The sequence below is a fragment of the Triticum aestivum genome, chromosome 7A (genome assembly GCF_018294505.1).
Source record: "Triticum aestivum cultivar Chinese Spring chromosome 7A, IWGSC CS RefSeq v2.1, whole genome shotgun sequence".
Taxonomy (NCBI): Eukaryota; Viridiplantae; Streptophyta; class Magnoliopsida; order Poales; family Poaceae; genus Triticum; species Triticum aestivum.
Window position 1 is genome coordinate 98,338,655 of NC_057812.1, and position 20,625 is coordinate 98,359,279.

The window sequence follows — 20,625 nt, forward strand, 5'->3', positions numbered from 1 at the left end:
GGACTTCTTTATTTGTTTATTTGGAGAGCAGAGTCGACCATGTGCATAAGGAGCGGGAGCAAATCCGGCAGCTCTTAGCCGTCAAATCATGTCATCCTTTGTTTGATGGACGGCAGTGATATGCATGAGAGGGGAAATGAATGGTGGATTTTGAGCCAATGCTTGTTTGGGCGGGAGAACCGAAGATGGAGTGGTAAATCCAATTTCAAAACTGCCGCATTATAGTAGTAGTAGATTAGAAGTAAAGCTATTTCATACACTCAACTCAAAGCGTTGGTTCAAACAGGTAAGAAAGTGGGAAAGCTGTAGCATGAATCTAGGACTTGGTTCTAAGAGGAAACGGGGGAAAGTAGTAATATCTGTCACTGTTTAAATAACCGTATATCTTATTTGCACAAACAGGGATGTCTGTCTCCATATCGTTTTGGGATGTCTGCCTCCGTATCGTTTCTATCCGTGCAATCAAAAGCACACACCTCAGTTTTAGTACAACTGCGCAAAATGAGATGGCTATCCCTCGCTGCCGTCGTCTAACCTCCCGTCTTCAAGGTATCCCTACATTGGTAGTAACTAAGGTAAAATGACCAACGCAATCTAAAAGAAGCTGATTTGTACATTTTACTTCCTGATTGCAATGCAGGGACGAGCGAAAACAACTGCATCCTAGTCCGGAATGCACTTTCTACCAGTTCATCCATGGACCAAGGACTAGCTGGCACAGCTACACGGCGGTTTTGTGGACAGGTGCGCGGACAAGAGGCATTGTGGTCTACTTATTTCTGCAAATAGCGGTGCTTAAATTTAGTAGAATGCACAAGCATTTCAGCTAGTCAGTACACTGCATGGTTTAGTTCAGCATTCCAGCTGATACCACAATTATAATTGGTTATTCTGGAATGAGAGAACCTAACCCTGAATGGTGGCAACAAGAAAAAACCAGAGTGAACTCCAGGAAATTTAAGCCTGCCGGGAGGCCCTTTGCTCAGAGAGAAGCCTTGCTTGTTTTTTCCTGATTTGTAAACCTTCTCACAACTTTGTCTTTTGCTGTGAACTAGTATATGTTTGTTATGTTCTATGAATCATTGAGATGTATAAAATTGCTTAACTTACGCTTTTCAAGTTTTTTATGAAGACGAGTTTAATGTCAGTGTTCCACATGAGCGCTGGACTAACGTGTGAATGTTTGGAATTTATTACATTGTGGCCTCAATTAACTGCATGAACCACTGTAACAAGATACATAGTTGCTTATATGTCAGACAACAGATTGTTGATTGTTAGCTGGTCGATAGCCTAGTGTTGAAGCGAGCTGAGCCAATGTGCCGTGTTTTGCACAACTGCTTACAAGTGGGGTAGCACCAACAGTGTTTACAAGTACTTATGTATACGTCGGCGCACGGTTCTCGAACAAGTGCTCTATTTCGTCAAAACAGACACTGCTCGTATGATAAACCGTGACAACTTATGTCTTACCACGCCATATTCATGAAAAAACTAGTGAGGACGCATCTGTTTCGGCAACAATTACTATGGTTCTCACATGATTCACCGGCACACAAAAGTAGCAGTAGTTCCCATAGACGGATTCAAACAGAGTACTAGCCCCAGAGGGGTCGATAACAGGCAAGGTTCGGATAATTAGACACAATCCAAACTACTATTAAACACTAGCTGGGGCAACTATTTCATGCCTCGATCTAATTTGGGCTGGACACAAGACGGATCTTGCCATGAACATCATCGAGGACGTCCCGCAGCAGCTCAATCCTGTGAACCTTCATGAAGACAACATTGTGGCCTTGCCACTGATAAACTTGTTTGTGGAGGCATGCCACGTCATCTTCCTGCGTAAACTTGACAAGAACAGTATTCCTCACAAACGAAGGAGTAGCTTTGAACTTCTTGTGCTTCAGTACACCCTGGACAACACGCCTGACAACAGTGGGGCTGGAATACAACTCTTCATTGGTATAACCGCGAATGGCTTCCAGGATCCAACAGTCTAAGAACTCTGTTTTCCCAGTGCGTATATTCAGGTCGTCCGCCTCATAGCGAGTGACATGTACAACCACACAATCCTTGTCTGCATCAGGGCTCTAGTTGAAACAGAAACAAATTCTGAATTACTTTTCAGTATAAGAAACACAAGTTATTTAAACCACTATGTATACCATGGCATCGAAGCTAATTAAATTGTGCATTATTAATCACCACATACTTCCTTTTCTAAAAAAATCACCACATACTTAGATGAAAAACCACAATCGAGATCGGCAAAGAAGGAAATCACCTTGGGTAGCTCAGTGGGGGCGGGGACACATCCTCGAAGGGGGAAAACTGCTCCTGCAGTTCCACGGGGGCTGTAACCTCAAACGGGCGTTGACCATCTCAGTATCTGGGGTTGCCTCGGTGGTTCCCTCCATCTTCTTGGAGCTCTCTGTCTCATGGGGATCAGCCTCCCGCGTCTGCTCCAATATCGGCAGATCTTTGCCTGGTTCTCCTTGGTCCATCATGAAACTGAAGAATACTAGGAGTCCACTGAAAGGATAACACAATCGTAATGACAATGAAACAAAAAAGAGAGTGAGGATCGGTTACAGCTTTGCAAAAGTTCTTTTTTTCCTCTAAACGAAAATATACCAACATCACGGATCCGCTTACCTTCCCTTCGTTCGGAGAGAAGAACAGTGGCAGATGCAAGTATTGCCTTTCTTGAAGACGTTGAGGGAGAAGGGGATTCAGCGAAGAGTGAAATGATGGTTGCTTCGTCCGTCAAACTTAGACTACGGGGAGGTGGGGTTTTGTGATACGATGGCTCGTTACTGCTGCGCTACGACCGAGGTGACTCTCTGCCTGCATACTGCCTTCTAATTTGGTGGATGGCATTTGGGCCCACGCGCTGCATGGCCCGCATGTCGGTGAACAAAAGTATAACAGCATTCAGTAGAGGGAGACATTTCAATGTCCTAGGAGGAGCCAGAAGCGGTAGAGTGTCTCCATTGTACTATTAGTAATTGTTTTTCTGGGTAGCTGTAGATTGTCTCCACTATACTAGTAGTAATTGTTTCTCGGGCCCCAAGACAAAACAGCCCATCCACACTAGTAAATAGTAAAATCAATTCAAAAACCTGGGTGCTCTTCTTCCTCCTCGCTCCCACCCACCTCACGTCAGCTCGCTCCACTCGTACCCCCAAATTCCTCACCTCACTCCTACAGAAAACCCCAGCTCCCCTTCTACCTCACTCCTACAGAAAACCCCCAGCTCCCCTTCTTCTTCGCCCGCACTACAACTAGGCTCGTCATTCGTTACTCTGCTCAAATCCGTGAGGGCGACGTGACGCCCTCGAGGAAAATGGAGTCGATTGACCCCAGTGCCAAGAGGATGAGGCTCCCGCCAGCGGCGACGCCTATTGTAGATCCCGCACCCGGCAGCGCGGGGAGAAGTGGCGACCCCGCCCCCACCGGATCCCAGGAACCCATAGAATCTCGAGTGGACCGCATGAGCGATCTCCAGGACGCCATCCTTGGGGAGATCATCTCGCTTCTCCCCACCAAGGATTGCTGTCGCACCCAAGTCCTCTCACTTCGGTGGCGCCCTCTATGGCGCGCCGTTCCCCTTAATCTCGACTGTCATCATCTATCTCTCTTTAATGATTTTAAAATCTCCAGAGCCATCATCTCCTCCCACCAGGGCTCCGTTCAAAGCCTCTGCATCCCGTCGTGCTACCTGAGCAAGCATACCATGCCCTGCACAGTGGGCGCCTGGCTGGAATCCCCTGAATTCACAGAACTACAGCTGCTTGAGTTCTACTATTCCCCTGGAAATCACATACCACATACCAAACGCCATGAACTTGTGCCCTCAGCATCGATGTCCATCTCGGGGTTTTCGTCCTCTCTCCACACTGCCACCTTTGCATAGTGCTACCTACCAGACAATCTGGTACTAAACCTTCGACTCCCATTTCTCAAGAAACTTTCACTTGTGCGGGTTCGTATATCGGAGGCCTCATTCCACAGCATCATCCACTCCAGTTGCCCTGCGCTGGAGTGCTTGGTGCTTGTTTTCACAGTTAGAATCGGTTGTCTCCAAATAAAGTCGCCTAACCTTCTAAGAATTGGAATTTCTTTTGACGGAAGGCAACTCATCATCCAAGATGCCCCTTCACTTCAAAGGTTGATCCTTGATTCTAGTTATTCACTGTTGCAAATAACCATCCTCTCTGCGCCTAAACTGGAGACCTTGGGTGTAATACATGATCTCTGTGCTCATTTCAGTATGGTGTTTGGCTCCACAATTCTTGAGGTACTTTATATTATCATCTACACTTGTAACCACAAGCTGCATTTTAAATTTCTGCGCATAATTTATATATCATCTTGGAGTGCACATTTTGTACTAATATTATGTTCTATGCTCAATGAAGAGTTTCTCCATGGATGGCCTATCAATGGTGTTGGATTCTGTTAAGATCTTATATATCCAAATGAATAATTTTGATCTGAACAAGATTATTGGCTTGCTGCAATGCTTTCCATGTCTGGAGAAGTTGTATATAAAGGTGATAATTTCACGCACATTGGAAGCCCGCATATAGTGTACTAGAATTAACTGTTCAGCTGTTACTCTTTCGATACTCTTCTTTTAGACCTTAACTGTTTTCAATCCTCATGTCTATTTAGGCAATAGGACGGGGTAAGAAAGTTATAACCAATCGGTGGATTCGTAAGCATCGGGATTTTATCACTTCTCATGAGATTCGATTGAAGACAATAATGCTAGAACGATATGTAGCCAACCGTGCAAACACAAGATTTGTCACATTCTTCCTGCTGAATGCGAGGTTACTATTTTCCATCAGGCTTAAGTTTATCAGCAGCATGGTTTTGACGGATGGGTATGTCGAAGAGCAAAAAAAGGAGTTTCAGGTGGGCAAAAGAGCTTCTAAACGTGCCGGGCTTCTATTTACAACATATTGTGGTCATAATCCAGTAAATTTTACGACCCAGGATGTTCATTCTATGGACTTGACCGATCCATTTGACTGTGACTGCCGAAAACAGTGCTGGAGTTAGATGTTGTTGCCCTTTTCAATCTGGTTTTTTTGTAAACCTGATGAATAATTAACCCTCATGCTTTTGTACAGTTTGTAAGCTGGAGTTAGATGTTCCTGCCCTTTTCAACTCGGCCGTGACTGTCATATTTTCTTTGAAACAAGGCAAATGGCTTGCCATTCATTTAATTTAGAGTGAAATATTGTAACAAATCCAAACCAAGGGAAATAACATCACTCTCGTTGGCTGCTTGAGCTCACTGTGCATTACAGAAGCCAAGTGATTAGCCCCCACCAGCACCCACAAACTTATTTCCAACTAGCACATCAAATGGGCTATAAATTTTCATAGGAAAGGCTGCATGACCGTGACAAATTTGGATTCTGACATTTGGGACCCGCAAGGAAACAGCCTATCCAAGGTGGTGTCGACTTACTAGCCAGTCAACAAACGATTCTGCCTACCAGCCGTTGGATTGACATCCAACATCTGTCGTGTATCTTCTATCTCGTGTCTTCTTCTTCCTCCAATCGCCCAAACCAAACCACCCCGTCGGCTCCACCTGCTCCCGCCTCCCATTGCTAGCTACACCTCCGCCACCCTACCATACGTATCCTCCAATGTTGGCCAGTCCCTCCCTCTATTCCCCCACATGTCCTGTTATTCTCCGGCGACGTCGGCCCCAACACGCACCCGCACCCGAACCATTCAACCCTCATACTCCCCTCCGCTGCGACTAGACCGACGCATCTTCAATGGCTCCTGTTCGTTCCGTCTGAGGCCTCGCCGTCGTCTGAGGCCTTGCGGCCTTGGTTCGCTCACCGTGCGCAGTGTACCGCCCTCTTGTGTTGTCAACGTCGTCAACAACCAAGAGGAACAAGGAGATGACTGTATGTGGAGAGGATGACAGTACGGACCCACCAGTGTCATGGCAGCATGCAAGCAAGTGCCTCTATAGTACAAGCCCAAAAATATGGTTCCTCCTAATTGGTTGGACATCTGGGGATCACGCCATTGTCAACGTAGTCAATAAAATAGAGAATTACACTACGAGCGGCTGACACAAGGGACCCAGCAAGTCGCGCAGTTTTTTTTGAGGAACAAGCAGTTGTTATTTATACTAGTTTTAGCGACGGATCAGGGTAACAACGGGGCTGTGCGGGGGCTGTGGCCTGTCTAGCTAGGGTTTTATTTATGTTTACCACATCATGAGCCCAGTTGTGTTTTTTTCTTGCTGAAAATGGCTGGCCCAATTCTATTTTTTAAAGAAATACCCAAACAAGGCCTACTTGCTTTATCGGCCCTGCTGGGTTGCAAATCTTTCAAGACGAGGAGAGTTTCATTCGGTTTGCCCAGAAATGGGCTGTACATTTTTAAAACACATCAAACCGGGAATTAGTTTCAATTTTTTTCATTACAAGATCTTAAATTCCATTGATTTTTATGCGTGGACAATTATTTGGATTTTATATTTATATAAATTATTTTTCAAAATAGTTTGAATGTGAATCGATATTTCTTGATTAAAAACAGTTGACCGCACGGAAATATGCAAATTTTCGTATACTTTTTAACCGTGGCCACAATGTGGGGTGTGATGCTAACAAAAAGAAGATGGGCTCCAAAAAAATTCTTACGAATTAGCAAATGGGTTATACATTATTAGAAATAATGGCAGATGGGTTGTATACTGTTTTCCACAGATTTGAGGCTGACTTGTGCGCCTACTACAGGTTGACACGTATGCTTTCATAAAAAAAGTTTGACGCACACGCAACACCCTGTCAACTTAGTCAACACACCAGAGCAGTGACTGTTGGATGTACATCCAACGGCTGTCGTGCTTCTTCAATCTCTTCTCTTCATGCTCAAGCCGCTCAAACAAGCGTCGGCGGGACTGCCTGCTCCCTCCTCTCGCGGTCGGCTATGCTGCCGCGCAGGCCTCACGGCCCCACCGTACTCCCATTGCTAGCCTAGCCATCCCTCTACTCACCCACACTTGCTGTTATTCTCCGGCGATGGCAGACGAACAAGTAAACCCTTGTACTCCTCCGCGTGGGAAACAACTGTCGAGTATTCCCTGGCTCCGTGTCGTTCCCTTCCTAGGCCTCGCCATCGTCCACCGCCCTGGTGCTCTCGGCGCGGCCTAGTCAACGTGGTCAATGAACGACATCCATCGGAACTGGACTGTACATGGAGAGGCTGACAGCTGGGTCCACGGCCGCACGCAAGGAAATGCCTCCTTATTACGCGCAAAATAATGATTCCTCCACCTGACAGCTAGGACCCACAGGAAGGGCCTCTGTATTTCGCGAAAAAAACGTTCCCCCCGCTGACAGGTCGGACCCACCAGCTATATCTATGCACGCAAGGAAGTGCCTCCTTATTACGCCCAAAAAAATGAATACCCCCCTGCTAGCTGGGACCCACCATATTGTTGGGCTAACTTGTGGGCTTACTAAGTTGACAGGGACGGAGAGCTTTGTCAACTTAGTCAGTACTCCAGTGACGGTATGATGTCCATCCAATGGCCATAGTGCTTCTTCAATCTCTGGTGTTCCTGCTCCAGCCGCCCAATGCAGCGCCGGTCGTGCCGCCTGCTCCTTCCTCCCGTGGCCGGCTGTGCTACCGCGGAGGCCTCACCGCCCCCATACTACTCCCACCACTGGCTAGGCTATCCCTCCACTCACCCACACCCCCTATTATTCTGCAGCGACGGCAGCCTCACACTGCAGCCGAACCAGTGAACGCTCGTTGTCGGTGTCAAAACCGGCGGATCTCGGGTAGGGGGTCCCGAACTGTGCGTCTAGGCCGGATGGTAACAGGAGGCAAGGGACATGAAGTTTTACCCAGGTTCGGGCCCTCTCGATGGAGGTAAAACCCTACGTCCTGCTTGATTAATATTGATGATATGGGTAGTACAAGAGTAGATCTACCATGAGATCGGAGAGGCTAAACCCTAGAAGCTAGCCTATGGTATGATTGTTGTTGTGTATGTTGTCCTACGGACTAAAACCCTCCGGTTTATATAGACACCGAAGAGGGTTAGGGTTACACAAAGTAGGTTAAAATGGTAGGAGATCTGCATATCCGTATCGCCAAGCTTGCCTTCCACACCAAGGAAAGTCCCTTCCGGACACGGGACGAAGTCTTCAATCTTGTATCTTCATAGTCCAGGAGTCCGGCTGAAGGTATAGTCCGGCTATCCGAACACCCCCTAATCCAGGACTCCCTCAGTAGCCCCCGAACTAGGCTTCAATGACGATGAGTCCGGCGCGCAGATTGTCTTCGGCATTGCAAGGAGGGTTCTCCTCCAAATTCCGTGTACCTGTTGAATAAAGTCCGGTTTCTTGTAGATGTTGCGCTCCTTGGCTTCTACGCCCAATAATGGTCATTTCCCACATGCCAAACAAATATGAAAAGTCTGAGTGTTTTCACATTCACACCCCTAGCCGCGTAAATGAGCTGCCCTATTTAAGGGGGCGAGGATTTAGATCCAAACCACATCTTCCCCCCTTCATGAGTGTTCATCAGAGCGCATCCGACAAAGGTCCATTCCACCATGGCCAGCCATCACAACTCCTCCTTTCGCCCTTCCAGCCCTCAGCCTGGATATTGGGAGAGATGCTCCATCCCGCATAGCGAGCTAGTGATGCTCCAGACCAAGGGATTTCTCCCCCCGGCCTATATGGTCCCGGTTCAAGCCGGCCTTGGCATCTATAATGGTGGAGAGCAAGCGGAGAGTGCCCCTAATCCCTCCAAAGGAGAGCGGGTGTGCCTCGTCCCTTATTTAATAAGGGGGCTCGGATTTCCAATCCATCCATTTCTCTGGGGGCTCCTGGAGTTCTATGGCCTCCAGCTACACAATCTCACGCCTGCCTCCGTATTGCATATCGCGGGCTTCGTAGCCCCCTGCGAGCTGTTTTTGGGTATCGAGGCTCATTTCGGGCTATGGAAAAGGTTATTCTGCCTTGTGCCCCGCTCTAAGGAGGGGTCAATGTATCAAGTGGGCGGAGCCGAAGTGTGGCGCATCGCCGGGACCGGATATCTATCCGGAACCCCAAAGAAGGCGTCCGAAGACTGGCCTTCAGAATGGTTTTATATAGAAGATGTCCCGCTGCCGGATCCTGTTCGGATTGGCTTACTTGAGTTCGACAGTGCTCCCTTAAAGAAGCGCCTAAGCTGGCGTCCACGGAGACCTCAGAGGGAAAGTGACAGGGACATCATTTACATGATGGGCCGAATAAGATTGTTAGCCCATTCTGGACTGACCATGATCGGGGTTATGGCCGAATGCATCATGCGGTGGGTGCAACCGCTTTAGTACAGAAGCCACCCCATGTGGGACTTCAACGGGGAGGACAATGCCACCCGCTACGGCCGTAAGGGGCCGGATTCAGCTGCCGCTCTATTAAAGATCTTGTCCACTTTGTATAAGGGAGAAGAGGAGGAATTTCTCCGCGTCAACCCACAGGGTGGATTCTCTATGCACAATCCCCCAAGCTGGGTAAGCGGTCGCATTTACTTGCCCATCCGTTTTGTATTCCCATTGTTAAATATTTAGTCTGACGACTTCAACGCAGGAATTGTGCCGGGCTGTTAAGGAAATAAGCAGCCCTCCTCCACAACCCGAGGACCCAGGACGGTCCCTCGACCCGGCCTCTCAAGAGGATCTGGACATATCTGTGGAGCTGATTGATGGAGTGTTCCATCAATTGTGCAAGGACAACGCCTTGGTGGCCATTACGGCCGATTACCCAGGGATAATCCCGGCCTCCCAGGTAACTGAGATCGAAGCCCCAATACCCTGAATAGGCGTCCGCCCTCTTGTGTTTTTAGTTTCCTGATTACAACCAAACTTTGCAGGGGAGGTTTTTGAGGCGGAAGGCCGAACCTGTGGCGACAAGCCAACGAGGGGCCGCAGGGCCCCGTGGGCAGAAAAGAAGTGCAGTCCGGACTGAGGCGTCGGTGCAAAGGTATAGCGCGCCCCCTTATCCCAGGTGTTATACCTTCGAGGCACATTGACACTCGTGCTCTCTTCAGGACAAAGAAACCTCGCTGGACTATATCCGGAGAGGCTGCCAATCGCGCCTCCACCAGCCAGGCTCCAAAGCCTGGTCCGGAGGCGGAGGCGAACGCAAGGCGCGCGCAAGACGCTCCTCCGATGGAGGATGTGGACGGGTTGTCTGCCACCAACTCTGAGGTGGAGAGTGCCATGAACCACAGGCGTCGCCGGATAATCCTTCGTGATGCTTGTTTCTCCCAAGGGGCGTTAGATGCCTTCAATTCAGGAGATGCGTATCTCCGTGCTGCTCAAAATGGTCTAGCCAGAGCCACGGAGAATTATGTAAAAGACATATGGGTAAGAAAATTTTGGTAATTATATATATACCAGTAGCCCCCGAGACTTGAAACAGTTGGAATAACTGATTTAAGGATCATTTGTTATGCAGGTTCTTACAGAAAAGAATTCCTTACTGTCCAAGGAGCTAGAAGAGTGCAAAGCCCAACTTGAGGCCGCACTAGCCGCGGCAGGGGAGCCCAGGGAGACCCCCTCTTGTAATATACACTTCGAAAGATAAGTATTTTGCGAAGCACGACATGGGTGCGAATCTTACAAATGAAATTGCATATGGTGCCGGATTGAATCCGGAAGGCAACACCTCCTACGCCAGTTAAAGGCTGGTGAGAAGGTGCTGACAAAGGTGAGGAGGGAGAAGAACGATCTCCAAGATGCCAACACCAAGCTGGGCGTCGAGCTGAAAGATGTTTAGTAAGTGCTTGAACGAACCTTTGAAAGAAAGTTCGGCGGGGAAGTCGACTAACAGAGAAATGTCTGTAGGTGTGCTGACAGGTCGTCCTGCAGAGGAGATGCCCGGTTCTACGGGTGACCTTCTTCTCGAGCTCTCGCAACTGCTCGATCGAGTTCGGCAGGCGATGCAAGCCGTCGCCCAGGCCCAGTGGCCATCCATCTCCATGCCCGAAGGTCTTGAAGAGCTTGCGGAGAAGCTAAAGGGAGCACGGCAGTGCTTCCGATTGTGGAAGATATCGGCCTACCGTCAAGGCGCTAGGGAGGCCTGGGCCATGGTGAAGACGCGGTACACAAAGGCTGACCCCAACCACATGGCCGAGGTTGGTCCTGTAGGGCCCGATGGGAAGGAGATCCCTGTAAGCTTAGTATACGGCCAAGTAGAGTTGGCCGCAAAGTATTCCCAGCAGGACAGTAAATTAGACAGCCTGTTAGATGGTATTGAAGAGGAATACAATTAGTCAAAATGACTATGTAATTTAATTGACATTTATAATGCCTTCTAGCCGGATTGTAGATCATTTGTCATGGCCGACCTTTTCGCTTCAGCCTCGGGACCTGACGGTCCGGAGTGTGTCCGAATTCCCATGCGGTTATATAGGAACCGGGGAATGCATGGAGACCAGGCGTAGGGGTCATTAGTGCGTGAACAGACAAGTGCCCGACTAGTTATGTTATATTACATGGTTAGTAAGAAACATCTTCTAGGGAGAATAGTTCCGTTAGGGGTTCCTTTCCCTGGGAGGCATGCCCTAAATTGCATGTCTATGCTGCGAAAAGAAATGCAGGAAAAACATCTGTGGGCGTATAGATAAATAATAAAAAGGATCATCTTTAGTTCACCGACCGAATATTCCCTTAAGAACGCTAGCTTTCGGCTTCACCCAGTCTGAGGTACACGTCTGGCTGACCCGGCAATAACAATCATAGAGGTGCTCCCTTTACCACCTAGCCGAACAATCGGGAACGTAGGGGTAAGCACAGGAGCCAGGCAACCCAGCTTGGCCAAAACTTAAGTCATGTTGCTGCATATAATGGTGAATAAAAGGTACATGCGGAAGTGTGACACATGTGTTGGGCATGAAGCCCGTATAAATAAGCTTCTGTTAAAAGAAGCCCCCAGGTTTAATGAATGCGAATAGCACGTCATTTGATGAGCCTTTAAAGGTTACAAGAGAAAGGAAGGGGTGAAGGGGAGAAATGTAAGACGGACAGTATATATAAAAAATGGACAAAGGAAGGAGACGAACACAGAGTCCGGCGCTAGGCATAGCATCTTCGGAGACGGGCTGCGTTCCATGGGTTCGGCTCGAGTCGGTTATCCGATGCATCTCGCAGGCGGTACGCTCCACCAGTCAGGACTTGGTAAATTATGAAGGGACCTTCCCACTTGGGCTTGAGTTTGTCCTTTCTCTTGTCCGGCAGGCGTAGAACTAATTCGCCAACATTGTAATTTTTGGCCCGTACTTCTCTGCTCTGGTATCTTCGAGCCTGCTGTTGATAGAATGCGGAACGGGTTTTTGCCACGTCGCGCTCCTCCTCCAATGCGTCCAAACTGTCTTGCCGATCGAGCTCGGCTTCTCTTTCTTCGTACATGCACACTCGAGGTGAGTCATAAATTATTTCGCAAGGCAAAACTGCCTCTGTGCCGTACACCATAAAGAATGGTGTGTATCCGATGGTGTGATTCGGCGTGGTCCGCAGCCCCCAGAGTACGGAGTCGAGCTCCTCTACCCAGTGCATGTTACATTCCTTGAGGTACCGCACTAATCTGGGTTTGATGCCGCTCATGATAAGACCATTTGCACGTTCGACCTGGCCGTTAGTTTGTGGGTGATAGACGGAAGCATAATCGAGCTTGATGCCCATGTTTTTGCACCAAAGTTTTACCTTGCCGGCCGTGAAGTTCGTGCCGTTATCAGTGATGATTCTGTGGGGGACGACGTAACGGTGTACAACCCCGGATATAAAGTCTATCACCGGTCCGGATTCGGCCGTCTTAACAGGCTTGGCTTCTATCCATTTGGTGAACTTATCCACCATGACCAGTAAGTATTTTTGCTTGTGGGTTCCGCCTTTAAGGGGTCCAACCATGTCAAGCCCCCAGACCGCGAAGGGCCAAGTAATGGGGATAGTTTGGAGGGCGGTGGGTGGCATATGGCTTTGGTTTACAAAGAGCTGGCAACCGGTGCATCGTTGGACTAAGTCCTGAGCGTCTGCCCGGGCCGTTGGCCAATAAAAGCCTGTACAGAAGGCCTTGCTTACAAGGGACCGAGCTGCAGCGTGATGACCGTCGAGTCCGGCATGAATTTCAGCCAGGAGGTTCCGCCCCTCCTCTTCGGAGATGCACCTTTGAAGGACTCCGGTAGTGCTTTTCTTATAAAGCTCTCCCTCGTGGACTCTGTAGGCTTTGGATCGCTGCACTATGCAGCGTGCCTCATTTTGGTACTCGGGGAGTTCCTGCCTAGTAAGGTAGGCAAGGAATGGTTCTGTCCACGGGGCGATGACGGCCATTATTACGTGGGCTGAAGGTGTTATTTCATTGGCAGAGCCTCTGATTGTGTCAGAATTTTCGGTGTCGGGCAATGTGGTTGGGTCTGGGCTGTTATTGTTCGGCTCCCCTTCCCATACTACGGATGGCCTGAACAGCCTTTCCAAAAAGATGTTGGGGGGACTACATCGTGTTTTGTACCGATGCGTGCCAGGACATCTGCCGCCTGATTATTTTCCCGGGCTATATGGTGAAATTCAAGCCCCTCGAACCGAGCTGACATTTTTAGGATGGTGTTGCGGTAAGCTGCCATTTTTGGATCCTTGGCATCAAAGTCTCCATTTATTTGGGATATTGCGAGGTTCGAGTCCCCGCGCACCTCTAGGCGTTGAATGCCCATGGATACTGCCATCCGGAGACCATGTAAAAGGGCCTCATATTCGGCTGCATTGTTGGAGTCCAGGCACATAATCTGGAGTACGTATTGAACTGTGTCTCCTGTGGGGGATGTCAGAACGATGCCAGCCCCCAGTCCGGCCAACATCTTGGAGCCGTCGAAATGCATGATCCAATTTGAATATGTGACGTACTCTTTAGGGAGTTCAGCCTCTGCCCATTCTGCGACAAAGTCGGCCAAGACTTGCGACTTAATGGCTCACCGTGGCTTATAAGTTATGTCAAACGGGAGGAGCTCAATGGCCCATTTTGCAATCCGGCCCGTTGCATCATGGTTGTTTATAATATCGTTAAGTGGTCCTTCCAAGGCTACTGTAATTGAACACTCTTGAAAGTAGTGTCGTAGCTTCCAGGATGCCATGAATACCGCGTACGCAATCTTTTGATAATGCGGGTACCGTGATTTGTAGGGAGTGAGGACAGTGGACACATAATAGACCGGCTTTTGAAGGGGGAATTTGTGTCTGTCCGCTTCTCGTTCAACGACGAGCACTGCGCTTACAACCTGATGTGTTGCTGCAATGTATAATAGCATTGGTTCGCCAATGTTTTGCGCGGCCAGAACTGGGTTTGTTGCCAGTATGGCTTTTATTTCGTCGAGTCCGGCCGTGGCTGCATCCGTCCATTCGAAGTGTTCGGTGCGCCGAAGGAGGCGGTAAAGGGGTAGGGCCTTTTCTCCCAAGCGGGAGATAAAGCGGCTTAGAGCCGCCACGCATCCGGTTAACTTTTGTATTTGTTTGAGGTCCTTTGGGATATCCAGTTGCGATAGAGCTCGGATCTTGGCTAGATTTGCTTCAATTCCTCTACCGGATACAACGAAGCCCAAGAGCTTTCCGGCTAGAACGCCGAAAACGCATTTTTTCGGGTTGAGTTTGATGTCGTACGTTCGGAGGTTATCAAATGTGAGCCTCAAGTCGTCTACTAGAGATTCGACATGTCTTGTTTTGACGACCACATCATCTACATATGCCTCCACTGTTTTGCCGATCTGATTTGCCAGACATGTCTGAATCATGCGCTGATATGTTGCGCCGACATTTTTGAGCCCGAAGGGCATCGTGTTGAAGCAGAATGGCCGATATGGTGTGATAAATACCGTTGCGGCTTGGTCTAGTTCTGCCTTCTTGATTTGATGGTAGCTAGAATATGCATCGAGGAAACACAACGAATCATGTCCAGCGGTAGCGTCGATGATTTGATCGGTGCGGGGGAGTGGGGAAGGGATCCTTTGGGCAAGCCTTGTTAAGGTCTTTAAAATCAACACACAGGCGCCAGGATTTGTCCTTCTTTGGTACCATCACCAGGTTTGCTAGCTAGTCCGGATGTTTTATATCTCTGATGAATCCAGCCTCCAATAGCTTTGCTAGCTCCTCTCCCATGGCATGTCTCTTAGGTTCGGAAAAACACCGAAGAGCCTGTTTGACAGGTTTGAATCCTGTTTGGATATTTAAGCTGTGCTCGGCCAGCCTGCGTGGGATTCCTGGCATATCTGAAGGGCCAGGAAAAAATGTCGCAGTTCTCTCGTAGGAACTCTCGCAGTGCGGCGTCTACATCAGGGTTTAACTGTGCCCCCATGGAAGCTGTTTTATTGGGGTCTGTTGGATGGACTTGGAATTTGAATATTTCGTCCGCCGGTTTAAAGGAGGTGGACTTGGATCTTTTGTCGAGTACCACATCGTTCCTATTCACCATGGAGCGCACCGCAGTCAGTTCCTCAGTCGCTAGGGCTTTGGATAGTGCCTCGAGGGCCAGTGCGGCTGTCTTGTTTTCGACACGGAGTGCTATGTCCGGATCGCTAGCGAGAGTGATGATCCCGTTAGGCCCGGGCATCTTGAGCTTCATGTACCCGTAATGGGGTATTGCTTGGAAGATTGTAAACGCTTCCCGCCCTAGCAGAGCGTGATAACCGCTGCTGAACGGAGCCACATGGAACATGATCTCTTCGGACCTGTAATTATCCGGCGTGCCGAACACCACATCTAGTGTGATTTTACCTGTACAGCGCGCTTCCCGATTGCGGATTATTCCTCTAAAGGTTGTGCTGCTTCGCTCAATGCGGTTCCAGTCTATTTCCATTTTTTGAAGGGTTTCCTCATAAATGAGGTTCAATCCGCTGCCGCCGTCCATGAGTACCTTGGTAAGACAAAAGCCGTCCACTATTGGACTGAGGACCAATGCGGCTGGTGCTCGGGCTGTTCGGAATTTAGGTTCATCACTGGTGTTAAAGGTCATAGCCGTGTCACTCCATGGGTTTATTGTTGCTACTTGGTAGACTTTGGCAAGGCTGTGGAGTGTCCTTTTTCGCATATTATTTGATGCGTAAGTCTCAAAGACAGTTAATACAGTATTGATGTCTCTGGGTGGCTTTCTGTGGCCTCCGGAATTAGGAGATTTTCGCCAATTTTGGCCACCTGCCAGAGTATCCAACATGCTCTAAGGATGTGAGTTGGTGTAGCGTCCTCTGTACTGTGAATTTTACAGGGTCCATTAAGCCACCCTTCCAGTACGGTTCCATGCCCTGTAGAGGGTTTTTGCTTTTTGGTGTTTGACGCGGGTGTCTGGCAATGATGCACCCTTTTATTTTGGACTGGGTTTGTATTCAGGGCCGGATCATCCCAAAATTTTATTTCGGTTTTCCAGGCGCTTTCCATCACACAGTACTTTCATACGATGGATTCCAAGTCAGCGAAGCGTGTAATATCACGGCGACTTATGGCGTTGAGGATTCCCTTGTCCGTGCAATTATTGCAAAAGATTGAGATTGCGTCTTCCTCGCGGCAGTCCTTTATCCTGTTCTTAACCAGGAGGAATCTGGCCCAGTAATGATGTACTATTTCATCGGGCTCTTTCCTAATTTGGGATAGGTCGCTTATGTTCGGGTGGGTGGGCGGAATTAAATCTGAAGCCTCACCCCATCTGAGGCTCAGAGGCCGAGGAATTTCCAAACTCGAAAATTTGGATTCCTGGATGTTGTCCAATGAATCCAGCCCGTCGCCTAACTCTAAGTTCAGGTCTTGAGTGATATCCTCGCCTTCGCGGGTATCCAGGTTGGAGGGGTCGGGAATCCGGACGTAGCTAGCCCTTAAGGTAGATGAAGGGTCGCTGCACTGTCCCTCTACCACGGCAACGTGATGGGTGACTTGGGGAGAGTTAATCTCTCTGAGATCGGGTTTAGGCCCAATCTGGTAGTAATCCGTAGTGACTCCCAGGGCGGCGATGCGATCCAAGAGCTCGTTTATTGAGGAGAGCTCCATTGGATCTAACTGGTCGGCGAGTTCCGAGCTGACATGAAGATTGATTTCGATGGCTCGAGAGGTCATCTTCGGCGCAGAAGCCGAACAGGCGGTCATCGGAGGGTTTGGCCAATAGCCAAAGCTCCCTTAGCAACGGTGCTGTCTTTAAAGACGGGGCGAGGCATCCTTCCTGATGGCGACGGCATAGAGGAACTCTCAATGAAAGCACCAATGTCGGTGTCAAAACCAGCGGATCTCGGGTAGGGGGTCCCGAACTGTGCGTCTAGGTCGGATGGTAACAGGAGGCAAGGGACACGAAGTTTTACCCAGGTTCGGGCCCTCTCGATGGAGGTAAAACCCTACGTCCTGCTTGATTAATATTGATGATATGGGTAGTACAAGAGTAGATCTACCACGAGTTCGGAGAGGCTAAACCCTAGAAGCTAGCCTATGGTATGATTGTTGTTGTGTATGTTGCCTACGGACTAAAACCCTCTGGTTTATATAGACACCGGAGAGGGTTAGGGTTACACAAAGTCGGTTACAATGGTAGGAGATCTGCATATCCGTATCGCCAAGCTTGCCTTCCATGCCAAGGAAAGTCCCTTCCGGACACGGGACGAAGTCTTCAATCTTGTATCTTCATAGTCCAGGAGTCCGGCTGAAGGTATAGTACGGCTATCCGAACACCCCCTAATCCAGGACTCCCTCACTCGTACTCCTGTCCGCGTGGGCATCCACTGCCACGTCTTGCATGGCTCCGTGTCGTCCCCTTCCTAGGCCTCGCCGTCGTCCACCGCCGTGGTGCTCTCGGTGCGGCGTGATCAATGTGGTCAACGACCGACTTCCATCGGAAGAGTACTATACGCGGAGAGGCTAACAGTTGGGTCCACGGCAGCCGCAAGGAAGTGCCTCCTTATTACGCGGAATATAATTATTCCTCCACCTGACAGCGGGGACCCACCGGACGGGCCACCAGTATTTTGCGAAAAAAACCGTTTCCCCCTGACTGCTGGGACCCAACGGACGGGCCACCGTATTTCGTGAAAAAAACGTTCCTCCCGCTGTCAGCTCGGACCCACTAGAAGTGCCTCCTTATTACGCACAAAAAATGAATACTCCCCCGGCTAGTTGGGACCCACCTTGCTGGGAGGCTGACTTGTGGGCCTACTAAGTTGACGGGGATGAAGGGCTTTGTCAACTTAGTCAATATGAACGATTCTAGCTCCAGTGACCGTACGATGTCCATCCAATGGTCGTAGTGCTTCTTCAACCTCTGGTCTTCTTGCTCCAGCCGCCCAAAGCAGCGCCGGTCGTGCCGCATGCTCCTGCCTCCCGTGTCCGGCTGTGCTGCCGCAGAGGCCTCGCCGCCCCCTACTATTCCCACCGCTGGCCAGGCCCCGCGGCAACGGCAGCCTCACACCGCAGCTGAAACAGTGAACCCTCGTAGTCCTCTCCGCGCGGGCTTCCACTGCCGCATCGTCCCCTTCCTAGGCCTCGCCGTCGTCCACCGCCGTGGTGCTCTTCGCGCGGCGTGGTCAATGTGGTCAAGGAACGACTTCCATCGGAAGAGTACTGTACGTGGTGAGGCTGATAGCTGGGCCCACGGCCACAACCCAGTTTTTTTGTGATTTGCCAAGTAAGTCGCTTTGTCAGGCCTGTTGGGCTGCAATTCTTTCAAGACGGGGAGTGCTTTCATTTGGCTGGCCGAGAAAATGGCCCATCAGTAATGAGAAATGGGTTGTACATTTTTAAAACACATCAAATCAGCAATTAGTTTCAAATATCTTTTTTTCATTTCAAAAAATTTAAATTACATTATTTTTTAGGGAAATTTTTGTTTTTCCCACTCTAGATTTTGCCAATTTTCCCTATGCCACTCTAGATTTTGACATTTCACTTTTGCCATTCTTAGTTTTTGACAATTATCACAACTGTCATTCCCGTGGCAAAAGCAAAATGTTGAGAGTGGCAATTGTGATAATTGTCAAAAGCTAAGAGTGCCAAAAATGAAATAAAATTATTTTTCTTTTGCCACAGAATGGCAATTGTGATAATTGTCAAAATCTAAGAGTGGCAAAAGTGAAATGTCAAAATCTAGAGTGGCATAAGAAAAATTGGCAAAATCTAGAGTGGCAAAAACAAAATTTTCCCTAATTTTTATGCATGGAGAATTTGTTGGATTTTATATTGATATACATTTATTTTTAAAATCATTTTGAATGTGAGTCAAAATTTCAGGATTAAAAACAGCTCGGACCGCACCGAAATATGCAAAATTTCGTATAATTGTTTAACAGTTGCCACAATATGGGCTGTAATGCTAACAAAAAGAATACGGGCTCCAAAAAAACCTTAAGAATTAGCAAATGGCCTGTAAATTATTAGAAATAATGGCAGATGGCACTACAAGGATACCCTCTATAAAGCAACACATATTCTACATCGTTTTGACTATTTGTTGCAAAATTCACAGTAGATACACATATAAGCGGTGTAGCATATGTGTTGCATTGTAGCTCGTGACCCTGTTGTGGTGCAACAGATCTTATATGTTGCCATGTATTGGTTGCAAATTGTATCTATTAAAAGACTGCAAATATACATAATTAAAAATAGAAATTTAATTCAGCACAAAAAAATTAATTAGACAGGCCGGTAAACATTATGAATGTGGCGCAAAAATCTTTTTTTAGGGATACGTGGCGCGAAAATATGTGCTAACCGTCCGAGCAAAACCAAATCGCGCGAAGTCCACCATTTTTTTCCTCTGATCCAGATTGGTATTCGCCTTCAAGTCCGGATCGATCTAGGTCTAGTACGAAACAAATCAGTCATCCAATTTTCTCTCACTGAGTGGTAAGGCAGGAAGGTGGCCGGGCAGGGGGGCGGCGGGAAGGCGGCGACGGTCTGCGGAGCGGCAGGAAGGCGGCGACGGACAGGGGAGCGGCAGCAAGGCGGTGACGGACAGGGGAGTGGTGGGAAAGCGGCGACGGATAGGGCAGCGCTAGCTTTATGGGTAGCGAAGGGAGAAGAAGCAAGGCCGTGGTAGGAAAGATGCAAGTCATGTGCTAACGGCCTCTGCTCCTCTGGCTACCCATCCAACCTGCCCGCCGGTCGCCCTTCTTCTCCCTCACCGTGTACGACAGCGAGATTGGCCTCCGAGGTATCCTCCTTCCTGTCTCCTCTCATCCAGTCACCTTATGCGTAGTCACCTCAGGACATGACCGTGGGGTGTAGGGGGATTTGGTATATGATTAAGCAGATGGACCATCAGGTGTGAGAGATGGATCCATTCCCCTGTCTCTGCGATCAAATCATCTGAGAGAGAGGAGCTTCGGGCTTGTTACAATTTCAGAGATGTAATGTGCCACCTAGGCTCTGTTCAGTTGTTTGGGATTTGTTCCCAAGAGGGAATTGATCAACATGGGTTTTGAGTGAAACCTCTTTCTGTCACTCTAATCCCTGTTGGGGTTTGTCCCCTATCCCTCCTAATCCCTGTCCACATCATTGATGTTCGGTTGGTAACAGAATTTGTACAGGAATACAGTTTAAACGTTGCACTAAGTAAACATTCAGCA